General features: G+C 34.4%; 1 protein-coding gene across 4 annotated transcripts in view; it reads right to left on the bottom strand.

Moving 5' to 3' along the window:
- Positions 1-16,642, bottom strand: part of LOC146997469 (rho GTPase-activating protein 39-like) — a 256,069-nt gene that overhangs the window by 89,051 nt on the left and 150,376 nt on the right. The window lies entirely within an intron of this gene.

Genomic DNA, 16,642 nt, shown 5'->3' with positions numbered 1-16,642 from the left:
CTGTATCTACAGATAATTTTTAAAACAATAAAACGGAAATAAATCATGTAGCAACACGGCATATGATGCGGTTGGCACAAGCAAGTTTGTTGACTCATAAAGAAATATGGAAGTGTGAGACTATTACTATAAAATAAATTATATTATTATTATATACAGTGGATGGACAAAAATATGGAAACACCTTGTGAAATGCATGTTTGAAAAGAAAGATTGATTTTAATGAAATATGTAGGTGGCGCTGGCGTTTTTGACTACTGACGCCACCTATACAACTTCGTAAATGTGCTAAACAGTTCAGTTGTTGTCGGAGTACTCTTATGTGAGGTTGTCATTGCATTATGTCAGAGTTACAGACTTCGAACGTGGGCAAATTGTTGGACAACGTATAAAGCCTGGACTATAGAGCAGTGGAAGCGAGTAATATGGTCTGACGAGTCTTCTTTTACATTGTTTCCTACTTCTGGCCTAGTTTACGTCTAGAGAACGCCATCTCAAGCCTATAATACAAACTGCTTGTTGCCAAGAGTGAAACATGGCGGGGGTTCTGTTATGGTTTGGGCAGCCATATCGTGGTTCTCTGCTAGCCCCATGATAACTGTGTCAGGGCACATGACTGCCAAGACTTATGTGAACATTTTGGCCGATCAAGGTCATCCCATGGTACAAACTTTGTTCCCCGATGGTGATGGTGTCTTCCAAGACGACAAAGCCTCTGTTCACACAGCTCACATTGTCCAGGACTGGTTTTCTGAGCACGAGGATGAGTTGTCCCATCTCCTCTGGCCACCACAGTCACCAGACCTGAATATAATCGAACCTTTGTGGTCTACATTGGAACGGAAAATGCGTTCTCGTTATCCACCGCCAACATCGTTATCTGAACTTGCCACCGTTTTGCAGGAAGAATGGTATAATATTCCCTTGGCAAACATACAGGAACTGTATTTATCCATTCCGAGAAGACTGCAAGCTGTTTTGAATGCCAACGGGTTTCCTACACCATATTAAGCAAAGAAACATGTTTTTTTTTTTAAGGTGTTTCCATATTTTTGTCCAACCCCTGTATCTATTATTATATTATAAAATAAAGAACCTGAAACGTGAATTCATCACCTAGAGTATAGAGAAGCCCAGAGGTATGAAACTTGGAATATATATAAAATTCACAATATTTGAATTTAACAAACATTCTCTATTCGTAAAAAGCGAATTTAAAGTTAATTAAATTTTAAATGAAATTGAATTACAAATAAATGATTAATTATTGCTGCGAACTAATCTACAATATTATTTAAATTCTGAGAGCATATGTAAATCAAGTGCAAGCATCGAAATCTATGAATATATAATTCCAATAAATTTTTTAATCCTAAAAATTTATAAAAATGCATAAGTGAATAATTGTTGAGCAGGCAGGAGACAGACTTCAAAGGGAGGTTGCCTCCAAACCTAACTCTTCAATTATTCAATTTGTGTTTCGTCATCTATGTAGGCGAGGGTAAAAAGGAAAAATCAAAACCAAAAGTAAAACCAAATGTTGTGAATTACTAAAAAGAAATTAAACAAGTTTAAACAAGTGGAATTTTGAGAAAATAGCAAGTAAAGACTAGAATTAAAATAAAAGTCAATAAAGTAGAAAACCAAATTTTTTAGAAAACCAAAAAACTTCCTCCGATACGAATTATGCATACAAATCAAAAAGAAACTAGATACTATTTATAAAAAATACATAAATAATACTAAAAAGGCAAGTAAATAGTAAGTCTTAATTTAACATACCAACTATATTTGTATCTGGAGAGTGGAGCAGCATGCCAAACTAAGTGATGTAGTGTGTTGTTCTAACTTTATAAATAGAGGGCGCTAATATACGGTTAATTTGAGGATTAAGCTGCCATCTGTTAGATCTATTTTAAAAACCTGTTCTATAAACTTTTAAGTAATGTATCTGTTGCAAAAATATTTTGCTAACTGTGAAGTATCGTAAAAATACGTAAAAAAATTGTAAAAATGCTAACTGTAACGTAATGTGAAAAAATGGTTGCAAATTATTAACGATTGTAAAACATTAAGGACTGTAAAAAATCGGAAATGTTTTTGAAATAAAGTACAAAAAAAAAAAATGTTTTTTGAAGTAGAATTAATTTTAATTTTGAAAAAAAAAGTTTTAAAAAGTTTTTAATTAAAGTACGAAATTTATTGCAATAGTCTTAATTTATTAACACTGAATTTCAACAGGTTTAATGAAAACTTACTAAATACTGGCTAAAAAGTAAGGAAAATTAGAGAAAGGTGAAAAAAAAACTTCACTCAGTTCGGGCTATAATTGAGACTTTTGAAAACAGTTGGCCCTCCATTAGTAAAAGGAAAGAATCCAGTATTGATTATATAGATTTTTTACAAATACTTACAATAAATATATACAAGAGAATCCCCCTTGAAACAATAAAATTCGCAATATATATATACTCATCTTTCTTGTTCAAAAGTTTGCACAAGAAAGATAAGTAATTCAAAGAGAAGTTTTTTTTACATGCTATTTACACTTGTTTTTATTTAATATTAAAACGATTGTTTGGCGATTTTTCATGAATATCTCTACTTAATGGACAAATTAAAAATCTCAGAATTGTTTGTGCCATCGGTTAGAGCGTATAAAGAAAACTTTCAAATATAGTTCATGCTGAATTTTTAAAGTAATTTACTGATTTTTGGAAAAATCACTCAATTTTTTAAAGAATTTTCCGTCTACTATTTTTTTATTCCTACATCCCAAAACACATCTATAACAAAGCTTTTATTATAATGTATAATATTATTCTTTCTGGGACTTTAAAATTCCAAAAATGTATTTAAAACCCAAAAATGTACCGGTTGTTTCGTTTTGAAATTTTCATAGGTTACAAAGCAAACTCTTAGCCTTCTTTTAAGAAGGAAATAATTTTAAAAAAATATTAATCAGGCCTTTCCAGAGATTTTTGAAACTAACTACAATGATCCCATGTCTTTAAAAGAAATCTACTGAATTATATAAAATAAGGCATAAAAACCTAAGATATTATTTAATGCAATATGATTACAAAAAAAAAAAAAAATTAGAAATGGGAATATTGCGATCGAAAGAGCAGCGAAAAACCTTAGAGGAGGTAGCAATGAGGATAACACAATGTCTTGGGAAAATAAGTTGCAAAAGATGTAGAAGATTAAACAGCAAAGAAAAAAAGGATTGTCTTAATCCATTAGGTCCACCAAATTTTTCTCTAGCCGCCTAACCTCAACATCGAAGAGGAAATTTATTATCGACCCTGAATATTATGAAAAGATTCAAATGCCAGTAAATTTAACACATTTAATTTTTCGCAGATATTCAAGACACCCTGCAGAACTGCCCTATGCGTACTATTTCATCGCACCTCATGATTCAGCGAAAATCATTAATTTTTTGAATCACTGCCCATAACAAACGCTAAATGATATTGTTACGAATTGTCCAGCCGCGGTAGGATAGCCTTCCCGCAAAGCAGTTTTAGGTTGCCAGAAAATGGAAAGGAAAGACAGAGTTGCCATATTTGGCGAGAAATCGCCCATTTGACGACAAAATTGGCGATATGCCATAGACGGATAGAGAATCTTCTGAAACGAATTCTTACCGGTTTGGCCCAGAATGCTCTCGAAAGCAAGCCAAAAGCTATAAACCCTGCTGGTCACGGAGTGTCAGTGCTGAGTGCCTAGTCGAGTCAGTTAATAGTCAATGAGCTAGTGTCAAGTATAGAGAACCTTCTGAAACGAATTCTTACTGGTTTGGCCTAGAATGATCTCGGACGCAAGCCAAAAGCTATATAAACCCTGCTGGTTATGGAGTGTCAGTGCTGAGTGCCTAGTCGAGTCAGTTAATAGTCAATGAGCGAGTGTCAAGTATAGAGCAGAGTTGGTTGTCGAGTGCACCGAAGGAGTCTCTTAGCGTATCGCGAGTTAGATCGTCGAGTTTTATCTTAGAGTGTGTTGAGCTCCGAGAACGACCGAACCGAGTCGGGAGCTGTACTCTAGTGTATCGTCCGAGTGCATCGCGAGTTGTAGCGTGGAGTGTGTGTGTGTGTGTGTGTGTGTGATTATGGCAAAGCCTCGAGGGCTATCTGCTTAAGAGAAGGGATGACTTCGTAGAGGACTTTCAAAGGAAAACTGGCTCGTATACACGTTACACATGGGGAAAACCACGAAAACGCCCATGCAGCCAGCCCGTTCGCGGGATTCGAACCTCGGACCGAACTACCAGTGTTCAGCGATTTTACCGCTCGGCCGCTGGTTTGTAGCGTGGAGAGTCTTGACAGTACGTAAAGTTCCGAGAACGACTGAACCAAGTCGGGAGCTGTACTCTGGTGCTTTGCCATGAAGCTGTCTTCACCGTTATAGCCTGATAGTCTGAAAACTGTGTCGTTGATTGTTTCAATGTGTTCACAGTAGTTATTCGACGACTGTAAACGTGATTTTGCAGCTTTCCCGAGTAATACTAGTTAATAAATTGCGTTTCGATATTTCATCAAGTGTCGTCGTTATTCACTCAAAATCCACGAACCATATTTAACGAAGAAACGCAACAATATATTAGCTTTTCTCCTTTTTCAGAAAAGGGAAAATCTTCGTACTTCTTACGTTAAATAAAAAGGTATTAATTTATGTCATTCGTAAAGTCATTTATGCCATTATGTCACAATTATTTAATTCAACTGATTTCCATAAATTTACCGTAAGAGCCCTATGAAAATTAGACACATGGAACCAAATTATATTTTCCGGGAATATTTCTCGCTTCCTCCTATAGCTACCACCAATAATTATCCATTTCTTAATGAAGTCGATAATTATTGGCTATTTCAACTTATAAAAACCATGACTTCCAAATGTCGCCCAGGCGGTATAGTGGTTAGAGAAGACTACTATGGTAGCAAAGGGCTCGGGTTCGTATCCTGGGTAAGACATGGATGTTTGTATAGTGTCAGTGCGGCATGGCGACACACTGAATATGCGGCCAGCCGAATGTCCTCTCATGTGGATAAATGGGAAAGGAGATGGGTGGGAGACCCCTAGATTTCCCTGCGGGGTGCTCTCCCTCAAAATTGGGGGTGGAAAATAGATGTCCAACCTCTCTTCTGTATAGGCTCTGGCAATCATTGCTCCATGTAATATGGACAAGACAACAACAGCAGCATAATTTCCGAATTTAAATTCTAAATAGCAACCTACTCTTTTTTCCCAGTTTGCCCACAGAAACGTTTCTAAGGTTTGGATTATTTACTTTAGTCCAAGCACATGAGGATTATTTATCTCAGCTCCACTTTAATTTGGACAGGAGCCGGCGTTTTATCACCCCAAAAAATGCATAGACAGCTATAAACATGAAGTTAGCCTAACGGGTATAAAACATGTATTAATGATGACACAACAGTCTCAATCTGCAAATGCTGACACAATAGTAAACTTTATATGAATTTGTTACAACGTATGCAGATAAGCAAGAAAGTGACCTAATTAATCCATGTGACACAACTTAGGACTATTACATATGAGGTAATTTTTCATCATCTTCGAAGTATGGAGTCAATATTATTTGGCAGAAAACGAAGCAATTCCCAGGATTCAGCTGCGCTTCTTTAGCCGTTTTACGTTTAGTTACAATAACACGACATTAAGTGCTTCCGCTACCACTGAAGGTGACAAAACAAAAGCACAGTCATCATGCTCGCACAATAGCTGACCTATTATACATTCGAAGTTCTGTCAATGTAAGTCACTTTAATTGCGTAATTGCCCATCAATTCGTCGTGTATGTCATAAACAGCTTCGTATTAAGAATAAAGAAAACGTGGTTTGATACAGTCTCATCATCTGGATTAACATCTGTGCCTCCGAGATTCGTGATATTGCATATAAATCGATTAAAAACACCTTTCATCTCGACAGAAAGGCGATACAGCATATCGACAATGCTTTCTTCTCCAAGTGATTCCATTCCGGTCAGGTCACGAGTAATAAAAAGATGAAACTGGCAGCTGGTACCCGTAAGTATTCCAACGAGTAAATAAAACCGTTAATCAGCTTCTTATCAGAATTATGACTCCCAAAAGAGATTCTGAAGCCACAAATCAGTCGCCTTGAAGCGAAAGAAGTCCTTGGGAGGAAAAAATCATGAATTTTAAAAGTGTCATACTGTTTATTACATCTATTCACTCCGCTGAACTGCTCTCTCTCTCTCTCTGACCTATCTCGCTAAAAATAAAATTTTAAAAATTCGGATGCTTCCTGGGCAGATAAGATGCGTATCTTTAAAAAAAAAAAATTCAAGAAGTAATTAAATTTCACAAAGCCACAAATACAGATGTAGAACACACATATTAAAAAGTTCACCAAACCGTTGGGCATTAGCAATTCGACACGGATTCAAATCCCAATGAATGGTCTCGGTGCATGGGCATTTTCATGATTTTCTCCATACGTAACGTGAATATAAGCCATTTTTCCTTAGAAACTCTTCCACGAAAGTATGCCTCCTAGAAGAAATAGGCTTAGAATATTTTACCATAATCTAAATCTGAAGTAAAATGAAATTTATAGGAATAAATACGGTTGATTAATTTAATCGCACTTCTTGCTTTAACCCTAGTTTAATAAATAGACTATTTTCTATTCTTGGTAAGTAATTAACACTTCTAGTAGATGTATAAGACTTTCTTTTAAACTCTATAAGATTTTCTTTTAAATTCTGCACTAAAAAAAATTAGATGACTAGTTTTTGCACTAAAAAAATCAGCTGAAACACACATAATAATATCTTATCCGGACACACAGTGTTATGATAATATTCATCTAATAACTTTTCATACAGAAATTTGTACCAGTAATTTGGCAACAATTTTCCTCAAACTGCCTGACGTTTACAAAAACTTCATGTGCATTGCATAAATTTGAAGACCATTTGGATTCCTTTTAAGTACAAACAGTGAATTTTGTAACTACACGAAACTGAATTTGCTAGATAAAAAAAAAAAAAAAACAAATAAAAAAAAAAAAAAAAAGCTAAAATTCACTTAACGTTTAAATGCTTTAAAGATGATTTTTCTAGCTAATACAAAACTTCTCTACTTATGAATTAAAAAAACACATTTCGTTACATGCACCAAATTCTTTCTGAAGACAGATGCTCATTTGTATAATTTACGAACAAAATATTCCATTTCTGAAGATATCTACTCATTAATTTTGTAAATACGTTTTTCACGTGACCAAAAATGGCAAACTTACGTGATTGAATTATATTTTCTCAGACTATACTTTAATCAGATGCAATGGACAGGGTAGGAGAAAGTGACTGCGGCAAACTCTGTTTTAAAAATTGCAGACGTATCACTGGAAGAAAAGTTACCTTTAAAAGTATGTCAACAGGAAACGTAAATTACCGTTAAACGTATATCTGTGTATATTCAATCTTAAAAACTTCTTAACATCATCTAATCAATTCCCCCCCCCCTAGGATGGCTCAAATCCCGTAACCACAATCAAAACTGGCAGGCGAGAATGAAAACACAAACAGCTGGTCAAAAACAGAGAGCAATTGTTATACTAGTTCACGGTTAATCAATTACATATTACAGTACAGGCAGCCCACGTTAAATGAAATGCCTTTGTACAGGAACTTTTAATAGAAACTCATATTTACATTACATATCAGGAAATCCACGAGAACTCGATGAATAAGACGGTTCGCAGGGAACTGTGTGAGTATAGTGATTAATGTAACAAGTTAGGAGAGCGACTCTATGGATTAGGGAACCCAATCGATAAATCCTTGTGGTGAAGAATCATCATCCACCACCTTTTTAATTCGGATGCCATTGTACAGACAGTACGTAACTTTTTTTAAAAGCAGAAGAGATGAAAAATGAGCAATGTCCTCGCCGGAACTCGAACCACGGATCTCTCAAATACGCGCTGCGTGTGCTGACCACTACACCACGAAGGCATGCCGAAAGTAGGTACAAAATACCTTATAGAATTATGCGAGATACAAACCTACGTACAGACATCAAGAAAAAAATCTCTTGTAAATCCGATTTACAATCCTTTCTGGAAAAACAGTTCTTTATTCTGTCCGTACGTACAGATATCACGCAAAAACATCGTTCCAATGGTTTCGAGAAGGGTTAAAATGAATATTAGAGTTGAAACATGATATCCGAAATTTTTTGCGATTATAATAGTTCCTTACGTACAAGGAAGTAATTAGTCGACGTAAGAAAACCGAAACAAACCACCAATATTCGGCCGTCTTTTATCAATTTAGCCATTGTTATATATAACTAACGTTTACCTATTGTAAGTATCGTACAAGTGTACTATATTAAATTTTTTTTAAAAATTAAACATGACGAGTTTGAATGCAATGAAGTTTTTGGTCAATCCGTATGTAAAGATGCCCCAGTAAAACTAAATTCAAATCGAACGGAAAAACACGCCAATTTAATTGCGTTGATATTCTGAGGAAATCTCTGCTTTTGGAAATTTTTTAAAAAATTTATTTATTTATTCATAAGCACCGTACGGGATTTTGTTAATGATCATCCGCTTTTTACGTCCTTGTACGAAGTAAAGGAAGTATCGTAATCGCAAAAATTTTCGGGTATCATATTTCAACGAAAATATGCATTTTGACCGCTATCGAATGCAATTTAACAATGTTTTGGGGTGATATCTCTACGAAAGGACAGAATAAAGGACTCTTTTTCCCAATACGGGTTGCATAAAATATTTAGAATGGGTTCAGAAAAGGTATTTTTCGTGACGTCTGTACGTATGTATGTATGTATTTTGCATACCTCAAAAAAGAGTAGCCTCAGAACGCCGAAATTATGTATATAGAACTGCTATAATATGTAGCTGTGTACCTCCCTTTTTGGTTGCAATAGGCCGCACCAAAAGTATATATAAATACATATCCACTATGTTACTCGGCTAAGAGGTTTTTTATTTATTTATTTATTTATTTATTATGTGTTGGTAAATTGTGATTTTTTTTCCCTTTCAAAATGATTGAATTATGTTGCTTTTTTGTTCCGGTTAAGGCTTTTATGCCTTTAGTTAGTCTACATGCAATAGTTGTAGAATTATCAACAATTTAAAAATTGATTAAGTACGGCTAAGCCTAATTTTTTAACCATAGCAGCCATATTTGTTTACATTTGAAACTTAGCGCAATGGTGAATTTAGTCAGTTTCTGCACCTTCAGTGTTTTTTTGCCGAGTGGGACCAAAAGTAAGCTTTCAATTTTGTGCATCAAGAAATCTTGCCTTTCCGCTGGCCCAATTGCTTGTTTTTGTGGAGAAATTGTTCTTTTAGTTATTTTAACTATATTTGGTATTTTATATTTTTCTATATTTTTAAATTTTTTAATAAATGTATTTTGAGGTTTTACGTATTTTTGCCTTGCCGCGAAGTGAAAACTAAATTAATTGAATGAGAAAGCTATCTCTAGTGAAATTCGAGGAAATAAGTTTAAATGAAATGCAGGGGGAAAAAAAGAAGGGTATAATTTAATAATGCGTACAAGGAAGTCATGTTATGTACACATGAGACCTTTTTTAAAGGGAAGCACGCGATAGTAGAGCACAGAAGAAGAATGCGCATGCAGAAACTACAACAACACTAAATCACAGAAAAATACTAAAACAAAGATGCTTTTTGTCGTTGAGTCATATGCAAAAAGCATAAAATGTTTCAAGACGAACATCTACCTAAATTTTACATTGTACCACAAACAAAGGCTGCTACAGTAAGTACTCTCTCATTCTTTTGTTGCAAGCATACATAGGATGATCAGGTTTTCTATATTTAAAATCAGCATCCCCCCCCACACACACATCGATAGGGAGAAGAAAGCCAACATAATATTTAACAAATAAGTTCACCAGAAATAATTTTAAGCTAAGCAGTAAGATGGGCCTATTAGTAAGATAACTCTCTCAGAATTTTAAAGAACATAAAAACTACATTTAAAAATATATAAAGAAAATGATAAGAGGAAAAAATAGTATGATGTTAAGATACAATAACACGCGGAACAAATATTAATTTAGAAGTCAAACAACAAAAATCAGCGTTATATTTTCAAATTTTCACAGGACTAGTATCGATGGTTTTACCGAACCATCTTCCTCAGCTGCAAAAGCGCAAACTAGTTCTGTGAAAATCTGAAAATATAACGCTGATTTTTGTTCTTTGACTTCTAAATTAATATTGGGTTGGCAACTAAGTAATTGCGGATTTCACTCATAGATGGCTTCAGTTGAATTTTTAGGGTTGAAGACATAGCACAAATGTGAAACACATTTTGTTATTTGATAGTTGGCAATTCAGCTGTCAATCAGTAAAAAAAAGTTTTTTGATCGGTTGCGTAGTTTTCGTTTGGCGTTCGTTGAAAAATGGAAAATCAAAAGGAACATTTTCGTCATATTTTGCTTTTTTATTTCCGCAAAGGGAAAAACGCATCGCAAGCTCATAAAAAGTTATGTGCTGTTTATGGTTACGAAGCCTTAAAAGAACGGCAGTGTCAAAATTGGTTTGCCAAATTTCTGGTGATTTTTCACTCAAATATGAAAAACGCTCTGGTCGTCCAGTTGAAGTTGATGACGATCTAATCAAAGCAATAATCGATTCGGATCGTCATAGTACAACACGTGAGATTACAGAGAAGCTTCACATACATGCATTGAAAATCACTTAAAACAACTTGGCTATGTTCAAAAACTCGATACATGAGTTCCTCACGAATTGAAAGAAACGCATTTAACGCAACGCATTAACAGCTGCGATTTGCTAAAGAAATGTAATGAAAATGATCCATTTTTAAAACGACTGATAACTGGCGATGAAAAATGGGTTGTTTACAACAATATCAAGCGGAAAAGATCGTGGAGCAGGCCAGGTGAACCAACTCAAACAACATCAAAAGCTGATATTCATCAAAAAAAGGTTTTGTTATCAGTTTGGTGGGATTACAAAGGAATTGTCTACTTTGAACTCTTACCACCCAACCGAACGATCAATTCTGATATCTACATTGAACAACTAACGAAATTAAACAATGCAGTTGAAGAAAAGCGGGCCGAATCGAAACAAATCGAAAAGGTGTTGTGTTCCATCATGACAATGCAAGGCCACAGACATCTTTGGTCACTCGGCAAAAATTATTGGAGCTTGGTTGGGATGTTTTGCCACATCCACCATATAGTCCTGACCATGCACCATCTGATTACTTTTTGTTTCGATCTTTACAAAACTCCTTGAATGGTAAAAATTTCAATAATGATGATGATGTCAAATCGTACCTGATTCAGTTTTTTGCTAATAAAAACCAGAAGTTTTATGAACGTGGGATTATGATGCTGCCTGAAAGATGACAAAAGGTCATTGATCAAAATGGGCAATACATTACAGAATAAAGTTATTTAGTTCCATGAAAAAATTGTCTTTGATTTTCTAAAAAAAATCCGCAATTACTTAGTTGCCAACCCAATAGTATGATGTTATCATAAACTAACGCTATATGGAGACTGGGGCACTTATTGAGTAAGTTGACTTAATTATTGAAGATTAGTTGTGTATTTATTTCACTGGATTGCTTGCGCAAATTTCAATCAAGTGGTAGTATTTTTCATTTCGAGAGGGCATGAAATCCACTGTTATTTTCAATACATAATAACAACAATACTATAAAAGATTCATCTAAAGTAGTCGCAATAAAAAAAAAAAAAAAAAGAACAATATTAAATGAGATACGACCGAAGTCGGCAAATAAAAAGCTAAATGGAAATAAGAATTTAAAATATTTTTTAAAGGAAAAAAGAAATAATAATAATAATGTGATTTTGGCAAAGACCCAAAACAGAAATGTATCGCCTCCCCTCTTTCTCTTTCTACGTTTCTTGTCAATCAATAGACCGAAATGTACACTCGAGTCAACGACCGGGGACGTACCGCGGATTCCCGTAGAGAACATAACTTCGCGAGATTATACGCATAAAGGGGTTTACTGTTATGTGGGTGACGAAGTGTTACGTTCTACCCGTTTCCGATGACAGTGCTATGCGTGCTCGATAGAGCGATAAAGTGATAAGGCACAGGACAAATGCATTAACAGAATTCCTCGATAGTGTAACATTTTACTTCCTCTTATTACAGATATAGAAAGATGAAATCTACAATAATCATAATCCTCAGATTCAAGTGTAATAAAAGAAACTTCACGACATTCAATAAGTCCATTGCTCTTGTTCAGACACCGAAAAGGCCCAATTACATTTTGTCTCTTAGACCTAGGCAAAGCACTCTTCTGGGGTCTTCTAGACCTTTATTTTTTCGTGACTGTTTTGTCACATTCCGCTTCCCCCCTTTTTTTTAAACAAAGGGAGGTTTTTCCCCCCTCTATTTTGGGGTTTGGTTCCGTATTTTTACGCTTAAGCGTAATGAAACTGTGGACTTATCTCCTTACTTTCAGCCTGTCAATGAATAATCAGAACCTTACTTGTTATCATTACTGGCTTTCAGCATCAGTGATAACAATATGACAGTCAGAAGGAATTAAACGGTCAACTACCCTTCTCTCCCTTATGTTGAAGAGACATTAGGATTATTTTTGAAGAAGAAAAGATGAAAAACGAGCAACGCCTTCGCCCGGAATCGAACAACGGACCTCTGGAATATGCGCCCAGCGTGCAGACCAGCACACTACGAAGGCATGCTAAGAAGGTGGGAGAAATACCTTACACGGTCCTTACAGATTGGCGTAACATTAGATAAATAAGTAAATAAACATTAGAATCGTTAACTTAAAATTACAATATAAAAGACATTTATATATTTTTTGTTGTTAAAATTTGCAAAAAAAAAATTTAATAAAAAATTCAAAACTGCCACATGATCTTCGTAACTCATTATTAACATTTCAAACAGTTTTACAAGAAACTATTATGATATACCAACCATGTCAGCAATTCAAAATACAGAACATATAATAATATTACTTGGAATACAATATACCAACCACGTCAGCAATTCAAACTACAGAACATAAAATAATATTACTTGAAATACACTGCTGAAAATGGTACTTGCTAAACGATAGAAAAGTAGAAATTGCTATGACATTATTTCATCACAATCAATGCCATGTGTATGTAGATTTTTACAATTAATTTATAAAGTAAAGCTTTAACGTAGCTGTGCAATTTTTTTTTCCTACAGGATCCCTTGTGCACTACCGAGGATAGCAACAAATAATTCTCGAATGGATAATGTCAAACAGTTTCGATTTTATCAGAATGCAAAATTTGTGAAGTTCAAAAAACGATAACATCTCCATTCTTGGTGCTAAAAATGCGAATTTTAATATCAAACAATAATGAAACGAATCAACATTTCATATGGGAAGTTTATTTTAGACGCAAAAAAACAGGAAATATATACCTTGCAATAGTATTTAAATTTTTATGGGACTACCTAATGTAAAGCTTTATTAAAAGTCTATCAAATGCGCATCATAATAATGCACGTCAGCAAAGACATTTCTCATTTTTGAAATAATTAGACTGCCCACCAAACAGCAATCTTTTTTAACGTAGACACGTGCTCAGCCTTGATAACTATGAACAATAAAGTACTGAAACATGTTACCTGCACCACACGATACCAATATAATGAGACAGTGAAGACCTTGATGATAGACCGCCCAAAGAGATTAATGTAATGACAGCGTGTGTATCAATCCAGGCTCGGATCTAATAACATATATAAAAATGTCGGACTCGAAAAATCCAATCTAAAAAACACTGGACGTTGTTGAAATTTTTGTTTCTTGATAAATAAAGCCAGCAAAATAGTGGAACAAAAAATAACTTTTAACAATCATCTAATTCCATCTTTGACATGGACATAACATATTAATTTCTTTATATATTGTTACGAATTTTTGCATACATGTAAATAAATTTAGAAAGTTGTGTTTAACATTGTAGTATCTTTTGTATAATATACTATATCTCTATATATCTCTCTTTCTCTCTCTTTCCCCCCCCCACGGCACACTTTTAACAATTTCAAAATTTGGTGGCACACAAAGAAAAAGATAAGTTTAAAAGTTGTTTATTTACGTATAACACACTGTGTAAAATAGTTTATGATAATAGTTTTGAATGTAAAATAAAATAATACGTAATTCAAAAACAGCAGTACGTTTATGAAGGTCATAAAAATGACAATGCTACTCTCATATCGCCTTCTGTATTGAACAGTCTCGATCTTTTTTTCCGTTTTTATGTTGATTAATATTGAAAATCCGAATTCACACAAATAAGATGTAGAAACCTGTAATAATACTTGCATTTTTAAAGCTTTTTTCGCCATCATGGGATAATAGCATCGAATGTTAATCCGAAATAAATTAATTGATTCTTCCGAATATTTTAAAATTAAATCTCGATTATTAGAAAGCGAAACTAGTTCTTCCTCTTCGTCCAAAGCTAATTCAAATACACAAGTATTCCGCATCAAAATCGGCTTGGATACCAAAATTGGCGCTTTTATTAATATCTCAAAAACCGAATTTAGCCAATTCTCATTCATGTGTACCGTATTAAACCCATTTTTATTATTCTCATGTCTACCGGATTAAACCCATTATAATTTTTACTATAACCATTTCTAAAATTTAACGGCACGCAAAATTGCCGCGGTACAGTGGTTGAGAATCACTGTTGTAAATAAATAACTGTAAATGATTCCTATATGTAACAGCAACTGCATCCGGCCCTTTACGTATTTTTAACCGTATGTGCCTTGCAGTAATTTTGAGAAATGGAAGATACTAGAGATTTCTCAGCGGCCTGGGGAAAACTATACATGCCGGTGAGGGCATCAGCTCTATCGGGCTATTGAGAGATCTCAGAAGGACCTTCGCCTATTGTGTTTAACGTTCTTAGTAGTTTGAAGTGTAATTACTGATTGTATTCTGCAATACTGAGAAGAGCTGTACGTGTATTTTTTGTGATAGGTTCCAGAACTGTAGAATGTTTCTTTTGGGAAAATTAATTTTTTCAATCTATCATCGGTTATGTGTGCATTCAATCCATCGTGAACACGTTCGCACATTCTATGGGTTCGTGGATTTGGAGTGATTCATGTGAATCAAACTTGATGAAGAATCAAAACACAATTTATTTGTCAGTATTACACAGGAGAGTTCCAAAGACACATTTACAGGTGTCGTAAACTACGATAAACACGCTGAAATAATCAGTAACACAGCCTGCAGGCTATAACGGTGAAGACAGCTTCACGGCAAAATACTAAAGTACAGCTCCCGACTCGGTTCGGTCTAATCTCTGAATTCAAAACACTACTATTGAACTTAACATACTACTACACTACTGAATTCGATACTCTTGATACACTGCTACTCCGCGTACAGATTGGGTATTTATAGCTTCCGACGTGTCTTCGAGGAAATTCTGGAAAAATTGGAAAGAATTCGTTCTAGAATACTCTCGCTTTGTGTATGGTATATCGCCAATTTTGTCGCCAAATAGGCGATTTCGCGCGAAATCTGGCAACCCTAACCCCGCTTTGCGGGAAAGCTATCTTACTGCAATAGGACATTTCGTAACAATATATATGAACAAAGGGAAACAAATAGCGGCTAAGAAACATTGAAGAAATTTTTTATGAAATAAGAAACATTTTTTGAAGAAAGAATCAAATCGTGCTTTTCCTAATAATTAAATTCAAGAAATTTCACTCAATGTCTAAAAATTTTTCTTCCATAATTAATACAATCATATGATGCACGCTACAATGCTCGCACGAAGAACTCATTAGTTTCGAAATGATGGCGAAGACAGTAGGCGAATTTATACTCGTAGTGTCTTTCTTTTACATGGTCGCTTAAATTATTAAAAAATATATATACTTGATTTCGTTATTACTCTTCGAGTATACACTATGAGGAAGATAGCGCCCATTGACAAAGACTGCGTAAGAAGCATTTTGCATTTCTGAAGGACACAATTTAAGGGGTATCAGCAACCTTTATACCGACAATGTTAAATTGGCCATTTTCGATGTACCTTTTCTCAAAATCAGCTGTAAATACACGCTTGAAATTTTTTGTGTAATCAAAATATACCTCTCTGATTATGCTGAAATGAGCTTTTAAAACATTTTTAATTTTAGAGTAATTTAGAAAATATTTTGTTAGGCATAGCACTTTTCTCCCACAACAAATTTTTAATTTTTTTTTCTTAGTTTATCACAAAAGCTCATTTCAGTAAATATTAGGAAACCTAATGAATGAGCCATAAAAATTTTAGATATCTGTGAGCAGTAGTTCCTGAGAAAAGGTACATCGAGTATAAAAAAAATCACGTTTGGAGAAAAACACGTTTTTATGTAAAAATCCTCATTTATCAAAGCATTCGATGACAAATTAAAACTAGATTTTTTACAGTTCTAATTTTCATAGAGATTAAAGAATGGTATTTTTAGAAAGATAAAAGTGTGTAGAGAATTTTAAAATGCAAAAATCCGAAAAAAAAAAAAA

This window comes from Stegodyphus dumicola, chromosome 4 (assembly GCF_044657685.1).
Source record: "Stegodyphus dumicola isolate Sdum_Otavi_A_Nest chromosome 4, ASM4465768v1".
Classification (NCBI taxonomy): domain Eukaryota; kingdom Metazoa; phylum Arthropoda; class Arachnida; order Araneae; family Eresidae; genus Stegodyphus; species Stegodyphus dumicola.
Note: the sequence above shows the minus strand (reverse complement) of the source record. Positions and strands in the feature narration are given on the sequence as shown.